Below are 23129 nucleotides of genomic sequence, written 5' to 3' on the forward strand. Positions count from 1 at the left end.
CCATCCCCAAGTCCACTGATAGGGGTGGTCCTCCTCCCCTTTCATCTGACCATAGCCTATCAGGTCTCCTCAGGACTGGCTGCATTGTCTTCCTCTGGGGGCTGGTAAGGCTGCACCCCCCTCAGGGGGAAGTGATCAAAGAGCCAGCCACTGAGTTCATGTCAGAGATAGTCCCTGTTCCCCTTACTAGGGTACCCACTTGGACACTCAGCTGCCATGGGCTACATCTGTGCAGGAGTTCTAGATTATCTCCATGCATGGTCCTTGGTTGGAGTATTGGTCTCAGAGAAGAACCATTTGCCCAGGTTTTTTGGTTCTGTTGCTCTCCTTGTATAGTTCCTGTTCCCTCCATGTCTTTCATCTCCCCCTTCTTTCATAAAACTCCCTGTACTCTGCCCAGGGTTTGGCTATGGGTCTCAGCATCTGCTGAGCGGAGCCCTTCAAAGGCTGTCTTTGGTGTGCTCCTGTCCTGTTTCCTGTTTTCTGTATTGTGGTAATCATTTTCTGAAAAGAGCTCACAGGTTGAAAGCAATTCTAATAAGCAAATACCCCATAAATGTCAATGTAGCGTGCGGACACCAGTTGATGACATCTACACATATTTTTGATTGCTATTCTGGAAAAGTGGTAGTCAGTGAAATAGCTGCCTTCTGTGTAAAGATTTCTTTAGAAAAGCATCCCTTCTTCCTTGCTTGTACCATGTTTTCTGTGCTGTTCAGTAAACAGATCAATGTGTTTTGTGAAGGAAAGGCAGCACATACATTTAATGTGGACAGACACAGATAGCAGACAGACTACGGTCAGACCATAGAACACACACTATGCAGACAGACAGAAAGATAAAGGGTTAGAAGTGAAGGATCCAGATTTGGAGTCGCCCTTGGTCTGAACTATTGTAAGAGGAAATGTTTTTTTTTGTTTGTTTGTTTTTTGTTTTTTTTTTTTTTTTTTTTTCATTTCGTACAGTTCAATGTGGCTGCATTTGGATGCCACTGAGGTATCTGTCATGATCAGTAGAAGCATCCACGCATTCGGAAACTACACTGATTCTTCGCCTGCTGTGCAACTGGATGCTTACAACAAAATAAATTTTAAATTGTGGTAAAATTGTAAATTAAATCTAAGAAGTTTAAGAAAATAGAAAAAAACAACTTCATACTGAGAAGTCTTAAGATTTTCCATAGGAATATATGCAGCAAACTATATGCTAATGGTGTTTTGTTTTTGTTTATTTTTTTAGGATTGGGAGAACTATTAAAACTGAAACCACATTTTTGTGGTCTGCCTCCTTTTTATGACATGCTAGAGAAGACTTGTTGATTTTATACTATAACAAATCCATGTAAAAAATACACTATTAAAATGAAACCACTTAGTGTTTAGGATCAGTGTGTATCAATTATTTTACTATCCTTAGCAAGATGCTGTGAATTCAGTGTTGGAAGACGAGAAGAAGATCTATGAGCTAGAAATTACTGAGATGTTTAAAATTTAGTCATCCTACAGGTACAGAAAGTAACTAATTCAGTTCTGTAAAAGACTGTTTAGGGTCTATTTAATGGAGCCCCAGGTTCTTCCCATGAACACAGCTGAATTAAGCATAGGATACAACAGAAATTGTGTGATGGCCTTATATACCAACACCACCCTAAGCTCAGTCTTGAAATCCCATTTCTTATGCTGTGCCTGGGGCAGAAGTAACATTTTCAAGGAGTCTCGTTTGCATAATGACTCCAAATGGTTATAGCAAAAATATAATGAGGTTAAGACCCATTGTGGAGCAAATGGATGATAAAACTGATGAATATCAAACATACATTATATGTAATTATTATCGGAGTAACATTTTACCATATTTTTAACACTTAGAAAGAGGAGCCAAGTATTTTAATTTTTATTACTTTTTCGTAATTTTGTATTACTGTGTGTGAAACTTGTGAAAAGCTTGTAAGAAAAGCATAGTGTGAGTGAAAGTTCCATAAGATCTTCATTTGTGAATGCACCATGTAAAAATGGAAGATATTCAAGGAAAAACCTGCAGATAGAATAGAGATGTTAACGCACTTTGTTTTCTATATCATTGTTTTCTGTAAATACAATTTTATAAGATTTTTATTGCATTATGTGTTTTAAGTAAACTGAAGTGTAAGTGATGTGTATAAGTTATGTATAAATACTTTACTAATTTATAAAAAAAATCTCAGTACAATTACAAGATACACAAACTTTGGGGAAATGTACAAGGGAGTATGATACATATACACATTATTACTAATTTGTCTTCAATAAGATTTGCTGGTGCTTTGTTCCTTTTTTCCTTCTCTCTTTTCTCTCTCACTTACTTCCTCTCTCCTCTCCTCTATTTTTGTCTCCACTCCTCTCCATTTTTATAATTTTTCTTCAGTTCTCCATAACACATTATTGTGTGTACGAGCACGCACACACACATAAGCCCACGTGTACACACACACAGACACACATACACAGACACACACACACACACACACACACACATCTGTTCTATCTTGCTTTTAGTTAATTTTCTTTAGGAAAATATAAAAGAGGGGAGTTAAATTTCACTCTATTACATGTTATGTGTTAAATATATTATTTTTTTGTAAATGTCTGGTTTATAAGTACAGATTCTCACACAGCAGAGAATATAATCAATTATGTTACCTGTCTAAAACTCTTGCAGGGAATTTTCACCCATTTCTCTATTGTTTATTTCTCTTGACTTAAAATTGTATGTGTTTTCATCCACTTTTCATCTCTGACACACAGATTTGATGATTTATACAAAAGTGCTGTAAAACTATGAAATGGCCAAACAATGCTGAAAATGTATCAATAAACAGAAATGTATAATGGTAGCAAAAATTTAAAATGGTCATAAATGAGGTTACAGAAACAATAGCAGAATATGAAGATGTTGATTACCTTATATATGAGAAACTTCAGCTAGACAGTTCTAAAAGTTTCGATAACCATACCTACAGAGCAGTAGTTGGGACAGATAGAATGCTGATGTCTAAAACATTGGTAGCAGAGAAAAAAACCTGTCACATTATAGATACGCTAATGGGTACTTTGTTATAATATCATGTAATGTTAGACACAGTATGCACTGGTATCATAAGGTGCATAAAAGAAGAGACTCTTCAAATGCCTCTTGATCCTTCACTGGAAGATACAAATAAACTGATGTGTTTCTAATGTCTTAATTTACAGTGTATGCAATATACTGTTTTGATAGTTTTCATTTAAGGGTAAGACTTTGGAAGTTTATAGTATTTTAAGGCCGTCATTAAAACATAAAGTTCAGCAGTCATTAGTAAGCTCTTTTGAATTGAGATTCCTTTGAGCAGTTTCAGTTAAGGAGGTCAAGTCTTCGGCTTGTGGCTTTGAAAGAAGAGAACAAGTGCCATTTGAGCATAGGTTGACAACGTAAATGCCCACAACAAGGAGCCTGTGCTAAATAGGTAATGCACTCGGAGTGGCAATGCCCCAATCAGAAAATTAATACAGAAGCAAGATTTCTCTCGCATAACACATTTTACATTCTGCCTCAAAATAGATATAAAAATGCATCAGACACATACAGACACACGTTTCCTCCATTACAATATCTAGCCTCAGGTCATAGTATTTACATATTTTAACCTCTTTCCATTTAATGAGATCTCATTCTTTCTTTATCTTGGCAGTTGTTTTATAAAATATTTCTCATCTTGGGTGTTTATGTCATCACCTTAAGCTTAATTTCAGCTATTTTCCCAGTTTTACCCAACATGAAGTTGTCCATTTCAGTTCACTTAATTATAAAAAATTCACTTTTTCTATCATATTAGTGAGGTAGTTAACTCTGGTCCTTGATTAAGATTGTGTGTGTGTGTGTGTGTGTGTGTGTGTGTGTGTGTGTGTGTGTAAGAGAGGAAGAGGGAGAAAAAAAAGGAAGAGGAAAAGAGTGATTTCTATGACTGTAAAATTAATTTCCTTTCTGTAATTATTATGACATGTTGAGTTATCTGCTTTAAACCTATTAACATATTATTGTTTTCACTAGCCTTTTATCTATTGACTTTAGTATTAGATAATACAATTAATATTCTTTCTTTTTTAATTTTTATTTTTTTAATATTCATCACAGGTTATTTGCTTTGTATCCCAGCTGTAATCCCCTCCCTCATTCTCTCCCAATTCTGCCCTCCCTCCCTCATCTCCTCAATGTCCCTTTCCAAGTCCACTGCCAGGGGAGATCCTCCTCCCCTCTATCTGACTGACCCTAGCTTTTCAGGAATCTTCAGTACTGGTTGCAATGTCCTCTTCTGTGGTCAAGCAAGGCTGTTCCTCCGTCAGGGGTGAGGGGAGGTAAAGGAGCCAGTCCTTGAGTTCTTGTCAGAAATAGTTCCTGTTCCTTACTAGAGAAACACACTTGGATACTGAGCTACCATGGGCTACAGGTTCTAGGTAATATCCAACCATAGTCTCATCGAGGACCCCCATGCCCTGATATATTTTGCCCTTGTGGAGCTCCTGCCCTCTCCTGGTCATATTAACTCCTCCTTTTATCATATGATTCCCTGAACTCTGCTGAAGGTTTGGTTATGGGTCTCAGCATCTGATTTGCTAGGCTGCAAGATAGAGTCTCTCAGAGGCCCTCTGCAGTAGGCTACTGTCCTGTAACTTGTTTTCTCCTACTTCCACTGTTCATCCCTTTTGTCTTTCTAAGTGAGGATTGATCATCTTACCCCAGGTCCTCTTTCTTGCTTAGTTTCTTTAGGGGTACAGATTTTAGTATATTTATCCTATCTCATAGGACTATATAAGTGAGTATATACCATGTGTGTCTTTCTGTTTTGGGGATACCTCACTGAGGGTGATCATTTCTAGATCCCACCATTTGCCTGCAAATTTCATGATTTCCTTGTTTTTAATTGCTGAGTAGTATTCCAGTGTGCAAAAGTACCACAATTTCTGTATCCATTCCTCCACTGAGGGACATCTGGGTTGTTTCCAGGTTCTGGCTATTACGAATAGGGCTGCTACAACATGGTTGAGCAAATGTCCTTGTTTTGTACTTGAGCATCTTTTGTATGTATGCCTAGGAGTGGTATAGCTTAGAGCAACAATTGATAAATGGGACCTCACGAAACTGAAAAGCTTCTGTAAAGCAAAAGACATTGTCATTAGAACAAAATGACAGCCTACAGACTGGGAAAGTATCTTCACCAACCCTATATCTGACAGAGGGCTGATATCCAGAATATATAAAGAACTCAAGAAATTAAAAAGCAATAAATCAAGTAATCCAAATTAAAAAAAAATGGGATAAAGAGCTAAACAGAGAATTCTCTGTAGAGGAATACAGAATGACAGCAAAACATCTAAAGAGATGCTCAACATCCTTAGCCATCAGAGAGATGTGAATCAAAACAACCCTGAGATTCTATCCTACACCCCTCAGAATGGCAAAGGTTAAAAACTCAAGTGACAACACATGCTGGAGAGGTTGTGGAGAATTGGGAACCCTCCTCCACTGCTGGTGGAAATGTAAACTTGTACAACCACTGTGGAAATCAGTCTGGCACTTTCTCAGACAATTAGGAATAGCACTTCCTCAAGATCCAGCTATACCACTCCTAATATCCCTTCTTAATGATGAGATGCTATTTTCTCCTTTTAGTTCATTATCACATTGGCATTGGGACTTCTACCTTGCACTACCGAATGGGTTGTTCTGTATTTGATCATAACACACGCTTAATTCACATGTATACTAAACCAATTTTCTTCAGCATGTCTTCTTTGACATAGCTAAACTTTATTTAAACATTCTATCATATTTTCTAGTACAGAAAATTAAACTCTCACAAATGATCTTCTTTGAGCTAAAGAATAATTTATGTATTTATTTATTGTGTAATTTGCAGATATTCACAGAGTTAATTCTTGACTAAAAGAATTTAATTTCCTTATTGTGTACTTGATAATCTTTTAGATATATGCCTAGGAGTGGTATAGCTGGATCTTGTGGAAGCGCTATTCCTAGTTGTCTGAGAAAGCGCCATATTGCTTTCCAGAGTGGTTGTACAAGTTTACATTCGTAGCAGCAGTGGAGGAGGGTTCCCCTTTCTCCACAACCATTGACCATTTCTTTAAGTATTTCTCTGCCATTCAATATTCCTCTGCAGAGAATTATCTGTTTAGCTCTGTACCCCATTTTTTAATTGGATTACTTGATTTTTTGCTGTTTAACTTCTTTAGTTCTGTATACATACTGGATATTAGCCCTCTGTCAGATATAGGATTGGTGAAGATCTTTCACCAATCTGTAGGCTGTCGTTTTGTTCTGAGGACAGTATCCTTTGCCTTACAGAAGCTTTTCAGTTTCATGAGGTCCCATTTATTGATTGTTGCTCTTAGAGCCTGTGCTGTTGGTGTTCTGTTCAGGAAGTTGTCTCCTGTGCCAATGAGTTCAAGGGTATTCCCCACTTTTTCTTCTAAGCGGTTTAGTGTGTCTAGTTTTATGTTGAGGTCTTTGATCCACTTGGACTTTAGTTTTGTTCAGGGTGATAAGTATGGATCTATTTGCATTTTTCTACATGTAGACTGCCAGGCATTTGCTCAACCATGTTTGTAACAGCCTTATCTGTAGTAGCCAGAAGCTGGAAACAGCCCAGATGCCCCTCAGTGGAGGAATGGATGCACAAATTGTGATATATTTACACAATGGAATATTACTCAGCAATAAAAAAAAAACAAGGAAATCATGAAATTTGCAGGTACATGGTGGGATCTGGAAAAGATCATCCTGAGTGAGCTATCCCAGAAGCAGAAAGATGCACACGGTATATACTCACTCAAATAGACATATAATATAGGATAAACCTAACTAAAATCTGTACACCTAAAGAAACTAATCAAGAGGGAGGACTTTTGCTAAAATGCTCAATTCCTATCCAGAAAGGCAAAGAGGCTGGACATCAGAAGAAGGAGAAAAGCGGGAGCAAGTCAGGAGTTTGACACAGAAGACCTCTGAAAAGTTCTGCCCTGCAGACTATCAAATGTAGATGCTGAGATTTATTGGCTACTTTTGGGCAGAGTGCAGGGAATCTTAGGAAAGAAGTGAGAAATAGTAAGATCTGGAGAGGACAGGAACTCCACAAGGAGAGCAACAGAACCAAAAAATCTGAGCACAGGGGTCTTTCCTGAGACTGCTATTCCAACCAAGGACTATGCATGGAGATAACCTAAGACCCCTGCACAGGTGTAGCCCATGGCAGTTCAGTATCCAAGTGGTTTCCATTGTGATAGGAACAGGGACTGTCTCTGACATGAACTGATTGGCCTGTTCTTTAATTACCTCCCCCTGAGGGGGAAGCAGCATTACCAGGCCACAGAAGAGGACAATGCAGCCACTCCTGATGAGACCTAATTGACTAGGATCAAAAGGAAGGAAAAGAAGTCCTCCCCTATCAGTGGACTTGGGGAGGAGCATGCATGCAGAGGGTGGAGCAAGGGAGGGATTGGGATCAGAGGAGGGAGGGAACCACAGGGGAGATACAAAGTGAATAGAGTGTAATTAATAAAGAAAAAAAAAAGAGAAAAAAACAATTTAATTTCAGTTGCATCTTTTAGGATGATTTGGCAGGTAAAGTAAGAGCACTTCCGTACATACTCAGGATAGGTAACAGACTTGAAGGAGGTAGGCATTGTTCAATGAACTTAACTGCAGCTCTTAATGATTACATGATTTTTCTCTTTTAGGAAGTTAAAGGATTTCATTGCAATTAATTTTCACGACGTAATCAGCCTCTGAGTGAGCGTCTAATCATCTTCACATTGTTGACAGAGATCCCACTTTAGATAGTGTATTAATTTTTATATGTCTCTGGAATTTGTTGAATCACATTTTGTTCAAAGTATTATATAGAATTTCATGAAGAAAAAAGGTCTGTTGTCATATTTCTTTGTTAATATTTTTTCTAGCCCCTCTATCAGGGTAAAGCACACAATATAAAGACATTTTATGTTTTATTTTTATATGATGTGTAATATTACAGTTCTGAAATCTGCATTATAATGTTTCCGTGAAAATATCAATGACCAAATATTCCTGTATCTTGAAATTTTTATTAAAATAATTAGTGCTTGTATATTTATTAAAATAATAACTGCTTGGAAGTTACTTTTGTGGACAACTTCTTTTTCTGACAGAAATACCTTGAATAAATGTGTGAGGATTGCAAGAACTGACTATAAATGCCTTCTATGTTACCACAGGAATACCTGCTCATCCTTCATAATTGATGCATTAACCAACAAAGATAGAAAATGGAACTAATGGTGGTGTCCTTCAACAGATGAAAGGATAATGAAAATGTGTATTTGTGTGTGCACACAAATGCACACACTCATGTTTATAATGTAATTTTATACAGTAGTAAAAAAAAATGACAAAATTTGCAGTGAAATGTATGTGTCTGGAAACTGCATAATTCAGACTTGGAAAGATAAAAAATACCAGGTGCTTTTTTCTCATATATGTGCAGCTTTATGTTCAAAAGGGTGTATGTAAGTAGGGATGGAAATATTCTATGGAAAAAGAAAGAAGACTGAGATGTGGAGGAAAGTGGTGCTGAGGATTGCCAGTTGGCTACAGAAGTGTTCTGAGATTCATATGCAAGATTTCTTGTGTCAGTGTCTTTTTTCTATTTTTTTTTCCGTTTGCATTTGTATGCTAACAGAACAGAGTGGTTTTCTGTTTATGGGCAGTCAGCCTGTCTCCGCTCTGGCACTATTCTGAGATACACTGTGTACCTCTTATTATGTTGCTGGGGTTTTGTGCATAGATAGTTTAGTTTAGGAAAGCATAGGGGTGAGAACGACAGCTAATAGTGCTTCCATGGGTGTATGTTTATTAAAACAAATGAGAAGTGATATAAAATGAAGCTGCTGGAACTTTTTCCAAAGTAATTAACCTTCTTGCAGTACAATCAACAATGATGGGCACTTTCTTTTAGTGTCTTTGCTTTTAACGTCTAACCCACAGTCTTTCATTGTGGTTGTCATTATAAATGGTTGTGATTAAAAGTATTAACTTAAAGCATTTTAATATTTTTATATATTAAAGGATTCTTACCAACTTTATCATTTATCATTTTTCATTCATAGCTTAATGTTTTTATTATTGACACAAGTCAGTTTTATATTTTTCAAAGTAGTTACCCAACACATTCCATGTCTTGTAATGGTACGGTAAACAAGATATTTTTATTAGCAGTAATTTTTAATAAAGTTTAATTTGGCATATATTTTGGCAACTTATATTAACACTGATTATTATTAAAAGTATTTTTCTTACCTCATAATTTTCTTTAAAATTATTAGTGTTTTAGTCATATGTGTTAAACTATCATAAAATAGAATTAAATATAATTTTATGTAAGAAGTGGGAAATAGTAAGAGCTGGAGAGGACAGGGTCTCCACAAGGAGAGCAACAGAACAAGAAAATTTGAACACAGGGAACTTCCCAGAGACTCTTACTCCAACCAAGGACTATTCATGGAGATAACCTAGAACCCTTGCACAGATGTAGCCCATGGCAGTTCAGTGTCCAAGTGGGTTTCATAGTAATGGGAAGAGGGACTGCCTTTGACATAATCTGAATGGCCTGCTCTTTGATCACCTCCCCCTGAGGGGGGAGCAGCCTTACCAGGCCACAGTAGAGGACAATGCAGCCACTTTTGATGAGAACTGATAGACTAAGATCAGAAAGGAGAGGAGAACCTCCCCTATCAGTGGACTTGGGGAGTGGCATGCATGCAGAAAGGGAAGGGAGGGTGGGATCAGGAGGGGAGGAGGGAGGGGCTTATGGGGGGATACAAAATGAATAAAGTATAATTAATAAAAAATTTAAAAAATATAACAAAGTATACAAATATAAATACATTTAGCATTTCTTTAATTCTCTGAGCTGATAATGATGAAAATGTACTGTGTACCACATTGTGTTTAGCAATAGACGCTACACAGCACAGGTGTTTACTAGGCATGTTCTTTCCTGGAGGACTGCAGAGTCCCACATTTATTACTTCAACCTATGAGACAACACGATCAGGAGTTGTAATTATGTAGGAAGTTTCAGGAAAACTGAGCCTATCAGGAAAATTTACCTAATAAAAATGGAAATGGATTTAAGTTTCTCTCCATTGAGTTTGATGTGGTAGCTCAGTAACCAAGTAGTTTTCCAAAGTAAGGGGAACAAGGACTATTTCTAACAGGATCTCAAGGGCAGGCTGTTTGACACCCCCCCCCCCCAGGGGAGGAGCAGTCTGTTAGGCCACAGAGGAGGACTTTGCAGCCAGCCCTGAAGATACCTGATAAAACAGGGTCAGATGAAAGGGGAGGAGGTCCTCCCCTATCAGGGGACTTGGAAAGGGGCAGGGAGGAGACCAGGGAGGGAGTGTGGGGTTGGGAAGGGAATGAGGGAGGGGGATACAGCTGGGACACAGAGTTAACAAAATGTAGCTAAAAAGAAAAAAAAATGGAAATGGAAAATTTCTCTTTATTTTTTTTCATTTGTAACTTGGTATTTTTTTATTTTTATTAATTACACTTTATTCACTTTGTACCCCCCGGTAAACCTTTCCCTCCTCCCCTCCCAGTCCCACCCTCCCTCCTCCTTCTCCATGCATGCCCCTCCCCAAGTCCACTGATAGGGGAGGTCTTTGTCTCTTTCCTTCTGATCCTAGTCTATCAGGTATCATCAGGAGTGGCTGCATTGTCTTCCTCTGTGGCCTGGTAAGGCTGCTCTCCCCTCAGGGGGAGGTGATCAAAGAGCAGGCCAATTAGTTCACATCAGAGACAGTCCCTCTTCCCATTACTATGAAACCTACTTGGACACTGAATTGTCATGGGCTACATCTGTGCAGGGGTTCTAGGTTATCTCCATCAATGGTCTTTGGTTGGAGGAGAATTTCACTTTCTAACACAAATATTATAAAATAGCAACATGATTTTAAAAATTGGATAGACATTAAGCTACATGTAAAACTGTTAAATTTTTCCATTTTTCGTATTATTTTGATAAAAATCCTCTAGCACAGACTGTCCCCTTACTTTGTTTCTGAGGTTGACCTTGGATTACTGATATTTTCACCTCTTCAGTGATTACAGATGTGTACCACATGCTAGGTTTGTGAGATGCTAGACACCAAGCCAGAACTTCATGCATGCTACCAAATACATCATCATCAACATATTGTCTTTAAAGAAAACAATGTCTCTAGTTTTTTTTTATTCTTAGATCATTTAGATACAATCATCAAGACTTTTTTACATTACCAATTAAACTTCCCCGAAGTAAAGAAAAACATACCTTATAGATACAAAAAGCATCTAGAACACAAAATAGAAAAAAAAAGAGGAAAATAAATTTCACCATGATTTATCATTTTTAAATCCTGAAAACTCAGAAAAAAAAAATCAAACACTAAAAGAAAAGTAATACAAGTCTCATGTATAGTAAAAATCTTCGGTAATCTGCCCCATATCTGAATATCTCTGAAAGCTGGAAATGCCTAGATCAATGTCCTACAAGTCCTAAAAGACTACAACTGCTGACCTGGACTACTATATTAAGAAACATGATCTGCCATAGTTGAAGAAGAAGGAAAAAATTTAATGAAAAAAAATTCCTAATCTGTAAAAACAAACAAACAAACAAACAAACATGGTAATGGAAGAAATACTTCAAACTGAAGAGAGGATAAAACAAAACCAAGAGACTCTAGGAAGGAAACATATGAAGCTATAATGAAAGGAAAGGCATAAGTAATAAAAACTGGCAACAAAAGCAACATTAAATGATTTTAATCTACACATATCCTTCATTCATAACTCTAAACACCAATGATCTCAAATCTCCAATCAGTAGACATGGCTAGCTGAAATTATTAAGACGCAAAATGCAACTATTAGTTGTTTACAAGAAATCCAACTTTGCTTTAAAGATAGGCAGCAGCCAAAAGTGAAAAAAAAAAGAGTATCCCAAGAAAATGGGAACAGAAAATAGCAGGCATGGCCATCAAAAAGACTGACAAGATACCTCAAAGTAAAAGTAGTTAGAAGATACAAAGAAAGGCTCTTCATTCTAATCAAGGGATCAGTTAACCTAGAGAATACTACAACATTGAGTATATATGCACCAAATTCCGTTACACCCAATGTCAAAAAGAGTCTATATGAAATTAATATCCAAATTAAAACAGATTCAAAAACATCGATATCCTGATGAGTAGTCTTTCAAAGGCCCTCTGTAGTGGCTCCTGTCCTGTTCCCTGTTTTCTCCCTCTTCTGATGTCTATCCTGTTTGCCTTTCTGAATGAGGACCTTTCCCAGGGTCCTCCTTCTTGCTTAGATTCTTTAGGTGTACAGATTTTAGTATATTTATCCTATATTTTTATGTCTAATATGCAATTATAAGTGAGTATATACCATGTGTGTCTTTCTGCTTCTGGGATACCTCACCAAGGACGATGCATGGAGATAACCTAGAACCCTTGCAGAGATGTAGCCCATGGCAGCTCAGTCTCCAAGTGGGTTGCCTAGTAAGGAGAACAGGGACTGTTTCTGACATGAACTCAGTGGCTGACTCTTTGGTCACCTCCACCTGAGGAGGAAGCATCCTTACCAGACAACAGAGGAAGATCATGCAGCCAGTCCTGATGTGACATAATAGGCTAGGGAAGGGGAGGAGGACCTCTGCTTAGTGGACTCGGTGAGAATATGGAAAGAGAGGAGGGAAGGAGGGCTGGATTGGGAGGTGATAAGGGGGTTACAGCTGGGATACAAAGTGAATATATTGTAACTAACTAACTAACTAACTAACTAAATAAATAAATAAATAAATAAATAAATAATTTTTTTAATTTTATTTTTTCTTATCAGTTACATTTTATTAACTCTGTATCCCAGCCATGTCCTGATCCCTCATTCCCTCCCAGTCTCTCCCACCCTCCCTCATCTCCACCGTGCCCCTTTCCAAGTCCACTGATAGGAGGGGACCTCCTCCCCATTCATCAGATCCTGTTTTATTAGGTATCTTCAGGTCTGGCTGCAAAGCCCTCCTCTGTGGCCTAACAGGACTGCTCCTCCCTTGGAGGGTGGGGAGGTCAAAGAGCCAGTCATTGAATTACTGTTAGAAATAGTCCTTGTTTCCGAAATAAATATTAAAAAAAAAAACAGATTCATTAGTAGTAAAATATTTTAACACCTGAATTTTTCTAGTATATTGGTCATGTATACAAAAATATTAAGGGGCACATCAGAATTCAATGATATTTGACATCAAATACTAGTAAAATAACAGTTATCTATAGCATATTTCACCCACACATCAAAGAATATTACTCAGCAGCACATGATGCTTTTCTAAAATAAACAACATGAGGAGACACAAAACAAACTTTAACAAATAAAAAATTTCAGTATTTCCATGTAGCCTACCTGATCTTTACCTAGTAAAGTTAAAACTATCAAGAAAGAAAACTCTAGTAAGTATACATAAACATATGGAGATTAAACAACTCATTACTAAATTATTAAGACTCAAAAAAATCAAAATATTCATCAAAATAAATTGAAATAAAAATGCAACACAACAAAAACCCCAAATAACCAATGAAGAATACAAATTACTAATATTTTATTCAATGAAAACTTACAATAAAAAAAAGTACAATGGGATTTGCATCAACTCTCTATATATGGAAAAATTACTATAAAACATTGACATACTGGAATTAATGATCATTTCTGCTATTTAGGAACAACGGGATTCAAGGGATCAGTTTATGAATATTATGTACACAAGCCATGCATTCATAAATTATATAGGATTTGTAAACATATTTTTGCTTCTAGGAGGCTATTGCTGAGTTGTACTGAAATGATCGCTGGAATTTCTGTCAGTCCTGGGGACGTTGTAAAGCACAAGAAAAATTTGCCATATGAAATAGCTTTCCTCAGACATCTGCTGCCAAGATAGCTTGTTGGGAGCCGGTGATGATGGATGAATTTTTGACAGGTAATTGCAATTCAGATCAGATGCAGACAGATTTAGTACCTAAAAGCTTCTAGTTTATTAAAATCACCACTGATTTATTTAGCACCCCTTCCCCCCTCCAAACTGTCATGCATTTTAACACTTTGGGAAATTAATAATTTAGTTATGATACCTATAATTTATGTGATTTGTGAAAATTATTAGATTTTTCTTGGTTCGGCAAAGAAAATTTTAAATAAGTTTTTTTGCAAAGTCAGGCATACTTTTTGTTATTTTGAGCACTAAAACACATGACATTCATACAATTGTTACTTAGCAATAATTTCTCATTAATTCAGTTTTTAACGTTTTATCTCAATTGGCAAAACTTGTGAACAATAATAAAAATTGTGGGTGGTGTTCTGGAAATTTGGCTCACAGTTGGAAATTTGTGTAAAAGAACAGTTGTGTGGAAAACCTTAAGAATTGACCCCTGAGAAAAGAGGACAAAAAAAAAAAAGGGTAGAGTGGGAGTTAATTAATGAAATATTTTGCAAAAACAAACAAACAAACAAACAAAAAACCAAACAAACCAAAAAAAAGTAAACAAACTAATCTTGAGATACAGGGTACTGTGAAATGTTCAGTAGAAGAAATTCTATGTTCCTTCTATGTGTATTATAATTCACACTTGTTTGACATTGGATATGTTATTATTTATTAGAGTTTTAAAGGAGACTTTTGTGTAACAAATGTACATACAGGTATAGTATAAGAGGAAAAGAAGTGTAAATGGATGAGGAAGGAGTGAATGTCATTAATGGGCAAGACATAAAATAATATGAAGTTAATTGGTTTTATGGTTTTAATCCTATCATATATCTTTACTTGGAGTGTTGAATAAGTGCATAAGAAATATTGAACATTGAAAGTGTAACATTTAGTATGAAGTTCCACAGCTTTTGTTCCAAATCTTCATTCTAGCTGTATAGAAGTTCATCTGTATAGAAGCTGCAGATTTCAGGTTGGTGGATATTGGTGTGTGCTGATCTTTTTAATTTACCTGTAAGTTTCTATAACAAATTTCATAAAATTAAAAATAAATAAAAGTAATTCTATAGTGGTATATTTTTTTGCTTTATGAAATATAGTTTCTTTCTGTTAAGGCCATTATTGATATAAACATGAAAATTACACAGACTGGTCTCAGTCTTGTCCATAAAAACTGAACTCAACATGCTCCTTATCTTATAGGAAGCAAAAATAAACAGCACATTATTAAATTTGGCTTAATTCTTTAGTCAATACATGATCTTAAACTCATGATACATGTTTGCCATGAAACATAGTTGACTGAATTGACTATAATGACTATTTATATTTTATACTTTGATAAATTTGTGCCCAGAAGGCACAGTTAATTCAATAATAATAATAATTATTTTTTTTATAAATTCTTATTTAAAATAAATTTTTATTTTTATATTAATTACAGTTTATTCACCTTGTATCCAAATGTAGCCCCCTCCCTCCTCACCTCCCAATACCACTCTCCCTCCCTCTTCTCCACTCATGCCCCTCCCCCAGTCTACTGATAGGGGAGGTCCTCCTACCCTTCCCTCTGACCCTAGCCTATCAGGTCTCATCAGGACTGGCTGCATTGTCCTCCTCTGAGGCCTTAAGAAATTCATATATTTTATTTTGACCACACTCACTTTTTCACAAATTTTGCCAATTGAGATAAAACATTAAAAAAATTGAAATAATGAGAACTTATTGCTAAGTAACAATGGGGATCTTCTTCTAGATAATATCAACACTCACTCAACCCTGGGTTTTCATTTGCTTTTATCTAATCCACTAAGTCCAACTAGTGCACCCTACGTATTTTTGGGTGTGTGAGAATGTACTGCCCACTGGTGTCAGAGTGGTGTGAATGTGATGGGCTAAATAAGAACATCTCAGTTGATTTAAGAACTGCTCCACACATAGGACACAAACACAGCATAGTTCTGAGCCAGCTTCGGCAGGTTAGAGAAGATAGGAAGAACGTACTACTACTACTATGCTAAATGTATCAATATGAAGTTATCCTTATGTATGTATACATAAATAAATGAATTATATATATTACACTTCTCAACACTCATCTGGGAAGTTTTAATTCTGAAGTAGATTGTTCTTAACAAAAAGACCCCAACTGGTATGTGGCTTTCTTACATGGCTTCAGGGGTTGATCTGACTGGGGTGACAAAAAAATGAAAAAATGGACATAAGCAGACAAAAATTAAAAACTGGTTGGCTTGGTTCTCAGATGGACAATCACAGCATCCTGAAAGGTTAACAGCACAGAGAAGGAATTAGACTCTTTGCATATGCCTGAATCAGGAGGTAGAACTTGTGATATATAGATGAGCAAAGATGTGGGCTTAGCTAATTATGGTAGGAGCATTATGTGCAGGGGAGCTGTCTTCAACCATAAAATTCCAAGAGAAGAAAGGTATAGTGGAAATTTTCTTTCCACATTATCAACAACAAATCATGTGTAGGAGAAAACGGCTTTGCTGACCTTTTGATACAATCCTTTCAGTTCTTTCTTCCTCAGAATCTGACATTCTTTTCATCATTATTGCTACACATACACACACAAACACACACACACACAGGGGGGGGAGTTCATTTAGTGTTCCTTGTATATATATATATCGCAGAGTTCACAACTTTAAATTAAATAACCAATAATGAGACTTACCCTGGGTAGAAGCTAGCTCTCTCTTTCTCAGAAGTCAGAAGTTGCCTGTAGTTCTTTGTTTAGAGGTGGAATCCCAAGAGATTCCACTAGAAATTACATGAAGCTATATTTGTGATAACTCAATGACATTTCTACCTAAACAAAAACTGAACAATAATACCATAGCCATGATAATGCAGAAGGGAAAAATGGGAAAATTTTATATAAGAATGGGCCTCTTCTGATTTAAACTGCATCTGAATTATCTGTACATGTCAGAATTCATCTTAGGGCATACCCATGAGAAATAAATTTAGGTGAAAATGAGAGACTATTTAGGTATTTATCAAAGTAGGTCAAGAGTAGACACTAACTCATCATAAGTGAAAACTCAGCAGGCTCAACATAAAGTGTCACTTTAGCCTGACTTTGTAGAAAATGTCTGGAAGTAAATTAAAGCATAAGAAATTCATGGAGTAGATTTTGGTATTGCCATGATGTAGGCCCTTGTATTAAGAGTCATGCCTGGTAGATTTAAATTGGTAGGCATTTTCATTGTGTGTACATGGGATTAGTGCCATGGTTGCATCCTGAGAACTTTTTCTAATAAGTACCCATGGTTTTTATCAGTGAAAAACAGAACAATAAAAAAGGAGGCTTAAAGAGTATAGGGAATCATAAGAAAGAAGGGGAGTTAGTATGATGAGGAAAGGATAGGAGCTCTACAAGGACCAAATATATCTGGGCACAGGGTCTTTTCTGAGACTGACATGCAACCAAGGAACATGTATGAATGTAACCTAGAACCTCTGCTCAGATGTAGCCTGTGGTAGCTCAGTAACCAATTGGTTTCCCATAGGGAGGGGAACAAGGACTATTTCTAACAGGAACTCAATGACTGGCTCTTTGGCCTCCCCACCCCCCAAGGGAGGAGCAGTCCTGTTAGGCCACAGAGGAGAGCTTTGCAGCCAATCCTGAAGATACCTGATAAAACAGGATCAGATGAATGGGGAGGAGGTCCTCCCCATCAGTGGATTTGGCAAGGGGCATGGTAGAGATGAGGGAGGGAGGGACTGGGAGGGAATGAGGGATCTGGACAGGGCTGGGATACAGAGTTAATAAAATGTAACTGATAAGAAAAAAATAAAATTAAAAAAAAAAAAGGAGGCTTAAGTCACTGGCTCAGGCACCACAGAAATCTGTTTCTTTTATTCCTTGTCATTGCCAGCTCCACTTGAATTTAGGGTATGTTAATTTCATTCTTTTGTTTGCTTCAAGAGGATGTCTTATTTGCTCAACCATGTTTGTAGCAGCTTTATTTGTAATAGCCAGAACCTGGAAACAACCCAGATGTCCATCAACGGAGGAATGGGTACAGAAATTGTGATATTTTTACACAATGGAATACTACTCAGCAATCAAAAAAGAGGAAATCATGAAATTTGCAGGCAAATGGTGGGATCTAGAAAAGATCATTCTGAGTGAAGTATCCCAGAAGGAGAAAGACAAACATGGAATATACTCGCTTATATAGACCTAAAAGATATGATAAACATAATGAAATCTATACACCTAAAGAAGATAATCAAGAAAGCAGACACGGGGTATGATAATCAATCCTCATTTAGAAAGACAAATGGAATATGCATTGAACGTATGACAGGAGTCTACCGCAGAAGGCATCTGAAAGACTCTACCTAGCAGTGTTCCAAAGTAGATACTAAGGCTCATAACCAAACCCTCGGCAGAGTGCAGGGAATCATATGAAAGAAGAGGAGTTTGATGTGGAAAGGATAGGAGCTCCACAAGGACCAAACATATCTGGGCACAGGGTCTTTTCTGAGATGGACACTCAACCAAAGACCATGAGAGGATAAAACCTAGAACTTCTGCTCGGATGTGACCCGTGATAGCTCAGTAATCAATTGGTTTCCCATAGTAAGGGGAACAAGGACTATTTCTAACAGGAACTCAATGACTGGCTCTTTGACCTCCCCACCTCCCAAGGGAGGAGCAGTACTGTTAGGCCACAGAGAAGGACTTTGCAGCCAGTCCTGAAAATACCTGACAAAACGGAGTCATATGAAAGGGGAGGAGGTCCTCCCCTATCAGTGGACTTGGAAAGGGGCAGGAAGGAGATGAGGGAGGGAGGGTGGGATTGGGGAGGGAATGAGGGATACAGCTGGGATACAGAATTAACAAAATGTAACTAATGAGAAAAATAAAATTAAAAAAAAAGAAAAAGAAGAAGAAAAAAAAAAGAGAATGTCTTGTCAGACTTGTTAAAAAATATGGGAGTTATGTGAAACACAACAGATGTACCATCCTAGATTTTTCTAAAATTATCATTATTCCTCTCTTTACTACTCAGTTGCAGTTTTCTCTTGATTTTGTTTAACACACATCTAACAGTTCCTGTCTCACTTGTTTGCATCATACTGTAGTTTCCATGAAATTTGATTGTGTGTTTAGGCCATTTGATTAGAGTTGAAATAATTCATCACAGATTGAAATAGTTGATCTGATTGTGTGGGACAATCCTTCTCATTCATCATCATGCTCAACAGGATCAACTTCTTTAATGATGATAAAACTCTTTTATTTCCCCATTGGTTATCAAATATGAAGATTCCAGAAAATCCCATTGCAATATGGATGTGAAGTATTATGATATTCCCAGCAATCTTGTTTATAGGAGAAATATTCTTTGGTTTGTATGAATGTTTATAAACTGCTATAACTTGGATTTGTGAAGTTTGGAAGTACAAAAATTGAGTAATAGTTAATGGGCCTCTGCCAAGTCCACCCGATCATGGTTCCTTGATGTATGTGCAATGTCGTTGGTCTAAATTAAGCACTGTATCTTAAAAAGAGAGTGTCCTTGTAGGTTTTTCTTCAAACTAATGCTTCAGCTGAGACATCAAGAGGCCAGTTTCCTAATCTATTAAATCCTCATAGGCTTTAAAGCAAAATAATTTTTACGACTCTTGACATACAGTGTGCTACTTGGTTGTGGATAATGTTACTCAAGATTCTTGTCAGTGACTCTACTCTGTAACACTCATATAACAATTCTGGTAAGAACATTATGGGCTAAAAAAAGAAATCTACATTTGGGATATGCTCCAATCCCAATACATCTTAGTAGTTTATTTTGGAGAGTGTTGCACTGTGGATCAGTATTGATCTGTGCCACTGACAGATCAAGCATTTAATAGTAATAACACTAAATAATCTTAGAGATGGCAGATTCAGGGGACTGTACCTCTTCTATAGCTCTGGAATTTTTCAGCATGGGTATAACTAAAATTGGAGTGTTTGAGTATTAAGAGCAGTCTAGTGTGCATCTTTTCTTATCGACTGAGATGGCTATCCATTGCTGTAAACAAATAAAGGGAATCCTTAAAGAAAAAAAAATCAAAAATCTTAATTTAATATGTCACTTAAGAAGTGTGGAAAGTTTGGAATATTTCATATATTATATCCAGTTAACAGATGAAAAAAAAACAAATTGAAACTATAAATAAATTCCATTCATTTTATATCACTCATAGCTATTCAATAACCTAGCTAGATTATGAACATTTAAAGTGTTTCAGCAAAGCATTTCCTTTGAATCTCTACGGAATCTAAGGATTTCATTCTTTTAAATCCCCTAAAATAGGAAGATATTATTTCTGTGAGTGCATAAGATAAATATTGCAAAGATATGTGAAATACAAGAAAGTATAATACCCCAAAGAACTTCAAATTTTTACACTGACATTTTTTAAGTTTTGAAAATAACAATATTACAAAAATACAATATTAAATGCTTTAAACCATATGATTGCAATAACTGATTAAAAAAGAGAAATACAACCATATCATTCCAATACAGTAATGCAACTACAGAAAAAAATATACCTAAAACATAATGTTAAATAATTTTTTTATTTTTTTTATTTTATTTATATATTTATTTACTACAATTTATTCACTTTGTATCCTCCCTGCAGCCCTCTCCCTCATCTCCAAGTCTCACCCTCCTTCCCTCTTCTATGCCCTTTCCCTAGTCTCCTGATAGGGGAGGATCTCCACCCCTTCTATTGAACCCTAGCTAATCAGATCTCATCAAGGTTGGATGCATCATCTTCCTCTGTGGCCTGGAAAAATGATAAATAATTTTAAATGAAGTAAACTTTGTCATCAATGTTGAAGCAAATGCAGGAAAAAATACTATTTATTTTTATTTTATAGTTAAAATTGTAAAAAGCATTTATTGGCTATAGTGTATTATAAAATAGTTTTCTACTAATGACATTTGCCTAACATGAAAGTAACTATGTCAAAAAGCTTTTTTAAGTATCAGTGAAATAGAAAAGAAAATAGCATTTTTAAAGTATAGATGAAGATAAAAATTAGGGTCTTACCCTAGGTATATTCTAATTCTTAATATTATTACATCACGTCCCTGAGCATCTATGCCCCAAACCAAAGGGCTTCTGGATTTGTCAAAGAAACATTATTAAAACTTAAATCACTTATAGATCCCAACACCTTAATAGTGGGAGACTTCAACACCCTACTCTCACCAAGGTTCAGATAAATGAGACAGAAGCTAAATACAGAAAAAATGACACAAAGTTCTTAAATGAAAAGGACCTATTAGACATGAACTCAGTGACCGGCTCTTTCATCACCTCTCCCTGGAGGCACAGTCTTGCCAGGTTACAGAAAAAAAAATGATGCAGCCAGCTCTGATGAGACCTGATAGGCTAGGGTCAGATAGAAGGGGAGGAGGACCTCCCCTATCAGTGTACTAGGGAAGGGCATAGATGGAGAAGAGGGAGGGTGGGTGGGACTAGGAAGAGACATAGGTATAGACAGGATAAAAAGTGACTAAATTGTAATAAAAATAATAAATAAATAAATAAGATTCTTTACAGTCTTTGAAAGAACAATTATCAACTTTATATGGAAAAACAAAAACTCAGAATAACTAAAACAATTCTGTAAAATAAAAGAACTTTTAGACAATGTAGCCACTCCTGATGAGATCTGATAGACTAGGATCAGAAGGAAGGAGAGGAGGACCGCCAGTATCAGTGAACTTGTAGAGAGAAATGGGTGGAAAGAGGGTGGAATTGGGAGGGGAGTAGGGACAGAGCTACAGGGGGAATACAAATTGAATAAACTGTAATTAATAAAAATTAAATAAATAAAAGAACTTCTAGTGGTATCTCCATCCCCAATCTCAAGTTGTAACACTAATAATAATAATAATAATAATAATAATAATAATAATAATAATAACAATAATAATAATAATAAATACAGCATGGTATGGGCATAGAAACAGTCTGGAGGATCAATGGAATCAAATCAAAGTCACAGAAATAAACCCATACATTATGGACACTTGAGTTTTGACAAAGAAGGCAAGACCATCCCATGGAAAAAAGACATCTTCAACAAATGGTGCTGGTCTAACTGGATGTCTACATGTAAAAAAAATGCAAATAGCTCCATACTTATCACCCTGCACAAAAGTAAATTCCAAGTGGACCTAAGACTTCAACATAAAACCAGACACACTATATCTGTGTAAAGAAAAATTGGGGAAGAGTCTTGAACTCAATGGCACAGGAGAGAATCTCCTGAACAGAACACCAAGAGCTCAGGCTGTAAGATCAAAAATCAGTAAGTTGGACTTCATGAAACTGAAAATCTTCTGTAAAGCTAAGGACATTGTCAACAGAAGAAAATGACAGCCTACACAACTGGAAAAGATCTTCACCAATCCTACATCTGTCAGAGGGCTAATATCCAGAATATATCAAGAAATTAAGAAATTAAACACCAACAAATCAAATAATCCAATTAAATAATGTGGTACAGAGCTAAATAGAAAATTCTCAACAGAGGAATATCAAATGGCAGAGAAACACTTAAAGAAATGCTCAAAGGTCCTTCTATCTCTCCCTTCTTTCATAAGATTCCCTGCACTCTGCCCAAAGTTTGGCTATGAGTCTAGCATCTGCTTCAATACCAAGATCAGAAGAGTCAGAGACCCTGTGTAGTGGCTCCTGTCCTGTTCCCTGTCTTCTCCTGCTCCTGATGTCTATCCCATCTGCCCTTTTGAATGAGCCTCTTCCCTAGGATTTTCTTTGCTGTTTAGCTTCTTTAGGAGTGTAGATTCTAGTATGTTTGTCCTATTTTATATGGCTAATATCCACTTATAATTGAGTATATGCCATGTGTGACTTGCTGCTTCTGGGTTACCTCATTCAAGATGATCTTCTCTAGTTTCATCCATTTGCCTGCAACCTTGGGCAGAGTGAATGAAATGTGATGGAAGAAGGGGG

This window comes from Psammomys obesus, unplaced genomic scaffold (assembly GCF_907164565.1).
Source record: "Psammomys obesus unplaced genomic scaffold, mPsaObe1.curated_primary_1811, whole genome shotgun sequence".
Lineage (NCBI taxonomy): Eukaryota > Metazoa > Chordata > Mammalia > Rodentia > Muridae > Psammomys > Psammomys obesus.